Source organism: Equus caballus, chromosome 12 (assembly GCF_041296265.1).
Source record: "Equus caballus isolate H_3958 breed thoroughbred chromosome 12, TB-T2T, whole genome shotgun sequence".
Classification (NCBI taxonomy): domain Eukaryota; kingdom Metazoa; phylum Chordata; class Mammalia; order Perissodactyla; family Equidae; genus Equus; species Equus caballus.
This window is the reverse complement of record NC_091695.1, coordinates 42,733,075-42,738,601: the sequence shown is the minus strand read 5'-3', so window position 1 is coordinate 42,738,601 and position 5,527 is coordinate 42,733,075. Positions and strand designations below refer to the sequence as shown.

The window sequence follows — 5,527 nt, the reverse complement described above, 5'->3', positions numbered from 1 at the left end:
GGGGGCGGGGCAGGTAGGCGTGTCGAGGGCGGGGCCTAGACCGGTGGGCGGAGCAGAGGTGCCGGGGTGGGGCGGGGCGAGGGCGGGGTCGGGGAGGTGGGCGTGCTCTTGGTGGGGCTGGGCCCGGGGCGGTGGGCGGAGCAGAGGCCTGAGGACGGCCCGCAGCGCGGAATCCAACCTTCCTCCAGCTGCCGGGAGGAGCGGGCACTCGCTGGACGCCTCCACTTGTCATCTGCGCGGCCCTGGCAGGTCACCGAAACTCTCCGAGCCTCTGTGTCCTTATTTCTAAAATGTGGTTGGTAATAGAGTCCACCTCCCTGCGTTATTATGAGGATGAGAGCTTGAGAAGAGACAGAGAATGGGGAAACCGAGGCAAGGAGGAGAGATAGGGAGGCAGATTGAAGAGGAAGTCGACAGACAAGAAGGGATGCAGTGAGGAGTGAGGTGGAGGCTTCGGGAGGGCGATTGTCCCCGAGACAGACGCTCTCTCCCACCAGCCAGTGAGCGCCTGCAGGATCCAGTGGGGCATGAGTGTTGGTGGAATGACAGAGTAACAAGGGGAGAGGCACAAGGAGGCAGCCCCTGAGAAGGGAGGAGGGGGAGAGTGAAGCAAAGGTCCAGAAGAGATTCAGGAACCCTGAGGCAGAGGGAGGGGACCTGGGGAGAGAAAAGGCAGTGACCCCGGGAAAGGAGAAGAGTGAAGGAGGAACAGCCGAGCAAGTGCAGAGGAGGCCATAGGGCCAGGAGGGGCCCCTGCTCTCCTGGGCCCAGCAGACCTGGCTCTCTGGTCTACAGGACCAGCATCTCCCCTAGGCCCCCCAGAGCCTGTACAGATAGGGGCTATCAGTGGCAAAGCAGGGTCAGTAGTTCAAATGCCAGTCATACTGGTGGGGACTCAGCCCATTAGCTGGACAGAGCCCAGTATCTAGGAAGGGCTGGGCAGGCATTGGCCCCTCTGCAGGAAGGGTCTCAGCGGACCCAGGGCTGGGGACAGTCCTGCAGCCACACCCTACAGAGCATGGGTGAGAGCCTGGAACTGATTCTGAAGTGTCTGGTTGGAATGCCTTTGGGAGCAGATTCAAGGGCAGGGACGCCAAAATCAGCAGAGCTGGGTTCAACTCATGGCTCAGCCCCTCTCACTGGCTGTGGGAACTCACCTTACCCTCTGGGAGCCTCAGTTCCCCCATCTATAAATTGGGGTGAATGATGCCCTCCACCTCACCTGACACAGAACAGCTACTCAGCAGAGACTCCTCCTCTCCCTTTCCTTGTCCAGAGACTTGTGTGGGACAGTCACTCAGAGGGAGGATCAGACACGGTGTTCACTGCTCGGGGCAGAATAGAAGTAACAACTACAGATGCTCCCGAATGGCTTCAATAGGAAGACAGTGACAACATTGTGAATGTGGAATTGGCAATATTGTGGAGTGGGGAGCATCCTGTCACTGGAAGGGAGCAAGTAGAGGTCTTGAACCCCAGAACACAGAGTCTAGAACTTTATGCTACTGAAGAGGTGAGCCTGAGCTGCGTGTTCATGGAGAGGGAGAGGCTAGGTGGGGTGGCGCTGTGGGGTGGAAGTCATACTTGAAGGGGAGGGTCTAAGAACGTAGGGTTCACGTGGTGGCATTTACTTGGTGGCACATTCTCTTAGCACATACCAAATGGTAGCCATGTGCAGTGCACGGAACCTCCCCTGGAGAGGAAACGGGTGCAGGAAGGGCTGGGGGAGCTCTGGGAGACCCCAGCGCACAGAAGAATGGCAGGAGGTCGGCGCCAAGCCTAGGACAGGCTGGCCAGAGCACGCCAGAGAGCACAGTGACAAAGGAAGAGTCAGAAAAGGGAGCTGCCCCATCGCTTCTGTTAACTAACGCTGCTTCTAGAGCGGAACTCGGCGCAGAGAGGCTGCCGTCTTAGCAAGGGGACAGCAGCCCTTTCCCAAGTTCTCACCTTGCGCCTGCCCTGCCTTCACACGTGAGCCTCCATTTCATCAACTGTAAAATGGGGATAATACCAGCTCCTCATCACTGCCCACGAGGAGACCAGTGTTGTTTCCATCTTACACATGAGGAAAGTGAGGCACTGCAAACTCATGCAGTAGGAAGTGGCCAGGCCTGAGCCACTGTGCTGCTGGCCGCCTCCCTCACCAGCCAGGTTGCGTCCAAACAGCCCTTCAAGCCCCATCCGATCTGTGGATGTCCCAGGGCAGGCGGGCATGGGGTCTGCAGGGACGCCAGGAAGCCAGTGGCTCCAGAGGAGATACAGCGGGATATCCAGCAGGCAGAACCTGCGGGCAGATGCCTCGGTTTGAATCCCATTTCTCTGGGATCTTGGGCAAATCATGTCACTCCTTTTCCCTGTCTGCAAAATGAAGGCTATAAAAGTTTCTAGGTGTTTGCCATTGTGGTTAGAAGACGTGTTCGGCCGCATATACACAGCACCCTGGGAAGGGAAAAGGAAGGCCTTGAAAAGGAGGTTGCAAACAAGACTTGTGGTGTGGATGCAAAATAAAGAGGGAGTGACCAGAAAGGCTCAGTGATGGAAGTGACTTAACCAGAGACCTTCAGAAGACGACACGGAAGACGAGAACATCCGACAAGGAGAGCGTGCGGAAACAGAGCTGGAATCCTGGACAGCACCAGGACAGTATTTTCAGCCTTGAAATATGTTAGGGCGACCCAATGTTTTTATTTTCTCCAGGAAACTGATGTTCTTTATTCCCACTGCAATTTTTTTTTTATTATTATTATTAGGAGAGTAATGTTCCTCTCCTTTCATGAAAGAGAAATGTTCTCAGTTACTAAATTGATAAGTTGTCAAACATCCTTGGGTTTTGTGTATTCAGGTAACATTGCCCTCAGCGCATCAAGAGCTGAGGCGAGGAGGGACTTGAGATTTCAGGTGCCGCTGCTGGGAATTTATCAGCACAGCTGTGCGGAAGGACCAGTTGGCGATACCTGTTAAACTCTTTGCCCCAGGAATTCCGCTTCTCGAATCGTGCCCTACACAAACTCTCGTTCAAGTATGCAGACATTTATGCAAAGTTGTGTAGTTGTTAGAGCCCGGATTATGAAGCCAGACCGCCTGTATCCCAGCTCTGCCACTTAGGAGCTGTGTGACCTTGGGCAAGTTACTTGCTCTCCTTGCACCTCCGTTTTCTCACCTGTAAAATGGGTGGAATAATAGTATCCACTCCATAGGTGTGTAGGCTGAATGATGTCCGCTCAGATGTCCACCACTTAGTCCCTGGAACCCGTGAAGACGTTACTTTGTACAGTAAAAGGGACTTTGCTGTTGTGATTAAGTTAAGGATCTTGAGATGGGGAGATTATCCTGGATTGTCTGGGTGGGCCCGATGTAGTCGCAAGGGTCCTAGTTAGAGGGAGGCAGGAGGATCACAGTGAGTAGTAGGAGGTATGATGATGGGAGCAAGAGGGTGGAGTGACGGGAGGAAGAGGTCACGAGCCACGGAACACAGGTGGCCTCCAGAAGCTGAAAAAGACAGATTCTCCCCTGCAGCCCTCGGAAGGGAGGCAGCCCTGCGGATCCCTTCCTTTCAGGCTTCTGGCCTCCAGAACTCTAAGAGAATGTGTGTGTTGCTTCAAAGCACTAAGTTTGTGGTGACTTGTGACAGCAGCCACAGGAAACTCACACAACTGCACGTTGTGAGCATTCGTGTGTTAATGTCGCAGTTGTCCCAGCGTGTAGCACACGGTGAGCGCTCGATAAATGACAGCTGTCATGTGGATCCTGGACTGTCTATAATAGTGGAATCGTGGGATAATCCAAACGCCCGTCAGCAGTGGAGTGATTCAAAACTCGGTCCATACTGTGGAACCACGGCAACAGTCAATAAGAAAGAGGCTGCTCTGTGGGTACTGAGTGGAGAAAAGAGGAGGAGGAGGAGGAGATCACAGCTGTTTTCTGAGTCCGCCCTGCATGTCTGGGCCTGAGCGAGCTGCCCTTCCACTATTCTCTCTTCTGATCCTCATAGAAATATGGGAGATCTGCTTCAGTCTGAGAGAAACCACCAAGCAATCCGAACAGGGAAAGTCTAATAAAAAGAATTATTAGTATAGGAGGGGGTTGGAGTAATAAGATTGGCTAGTAAGAAGTAAAGAGAAGTCTAAAGAATACAGGAATAGCAGAGGTAAAGAGCAGCCCACTGCTAAGGCTGAGATATCGGCCCCCCCCCCCCCCCCCCCCCCCCCCACCGCAAGGAAGACCCCGGGTCCAGCCCCAGGCCTAAGATCCAGACCTGGCTGGAGAGGGAATGGCCGTGGCTCACTGGGTAGTAGAGAAGTTGCTGAAGTGCTGCGCAGGCCCCATGGAACTTGCTGGAAAGCTGTCCTTTAGGGTGCTGGGGAAGAGGCACTCAACTGCTTTCAAGTGGGAGTGGGGTGCTGAGCGAAGCAGCTGCCGCTGGGTGCCGCTGGCCACCTGGGCCGCAGGAGCCTGTGCTGGAAAAGCGGCCCCGTGGCGGCGCTGAGCTGGAGAGCATGCAGCCCCGGGCAGCCGCGGCCAGGAGAGGACCGCGTCAAAACCAGACGCAAACCTCTTACTAAGAAATGGCCCTCAGCGCCCTCTATTGGCAAAACCTAACATTGTGCCATCCAGCAAAGGAAAAACATTTATAGGACCCAGATCCATTTTCACAGAGCAGGCAAACATGATGACTTTGGGGCCCAGAGGCAGTAAATTAATAACTGGCACAGACTCACTAGTTCCATTTTTACAGATGAGGAAACGGATCCTCCAGAGAGGGGAAGCAGCACGACCAGTGTGCTAGGATTGACTTTGCTCTATAAAGCAGGTTGCAAAATTATCCGTGTTACATCATTGTGGTAATAACTCCACGAACCATGAGCCTGCCCAGACACCCTCTCCAGCCTGGAAGAATGCACACCAATGCCAGCGTTCCCTCCAGGACATGGGGACTGCACGGCGTTCTCCTATTGGATGGAACAGTATGAAATTGCTGTTTGTATGTCAAAAATAGTGAAATATTGGCAATTTCATATAGTTCAACATAACATTTATTTCTGTGAGGTGATGTTTAAAGCTCCCACAGGTGTGAATTACTTTTACAAACAGGAAATGATATATATATATATGCATACTTATACAGTATATTAATATATACATATAATTTCATTATAGATACATAATATAAATGTATGTATTGTGTATGTATGTTTTGGGAAGTCTTCCCTCTCACTGTCTTTCTCCTGTAGTGGTATCTTTCCCTCCAGTAAAATAGAAACTTGGGGCTGGCCCCGTGGCTGAGTGGTTAAGTTTGTGCGCTCCGCTGCGGTGGCCCAGGGTTTCTCTGGTTCGGATCCTGGGCGCGGACATGGCACCACTCGTCAGGCCACGTTGAGGTGGCATCCCTCATGCCACAACTGGAAGGACCTGCAACTAAGATATACAACTACGTACCAGGGGGGATTGGGGGAGATAAAGCATAAAAAAAGAAAGATTGACAACAGTTTTTAGCTCAGGTGCCAATCTTTAAAGAATAAAGAAAAAA

At 52.7% G+C, this 5,527-nt stretch overlaps 1 long non-coding RNA gene across 1 annotated transcript; it reads right to left on the bottom strand.

The window, feature by feature from the left end:
• Positions 1-2,681: 2,681 nt before the first annotated feature.
• On the bottom strand, positions 2,682-4,515 carry LOC138916749 (uncharacterized). Its single transcript, XR_011424112.1, has 2 exons — positions 4,256-4,515; positions 2,682-4,051 (listed from the first exon to the last, which is right to left on the bottom strand). It is a non-coding gene; the product is annotated as an uncharacterized lncRNA (long non-coding RNA).
• Positions 4,516-5,527: the final 1,012 nt, after the last annotated feature.